Here is a 257-nt window from a genome sequence, read left to right on the forward strand (position 1 = left end):
CTCTTTTCTCCTTCTTAAATATTCAGATGCTTCTTTTGTGTGTGTTTGTGTGTGTGTGTGTGTGTGTGTGTGTGTGTGTGTGTGTGTGTGTGTGTGTGTGTGTGTGTGTGTGTGTGTGTGTGTGTGTGTGTGTGTGTGTGTGTGTCTGTGTGTCTGTCTGTGTGTCTGTCTGTGTGTTTCCGTCTGTTCTTTCAAGGTTCCCCCTTGACCACTGTGATTAAACTCCTCTGAGCATCAAACGCTCAATCTTCGGACCT

Source organism: Gadus chalcogrammus, chromosome 7 (genome assembly GCF_026213295.1).
Source record: "Gadus chalcogrammus isolate NIFS_2021 chromosome 7, NIFS_Gcha_1.0, whole genome shotgun sequence".
Taxonomy (NCBI): Eukaryota; Metazoa; Chordata; class Actinopteri; order Gadiformes; family Gadidae; genus Gadus; species Gadus chalcogrammus.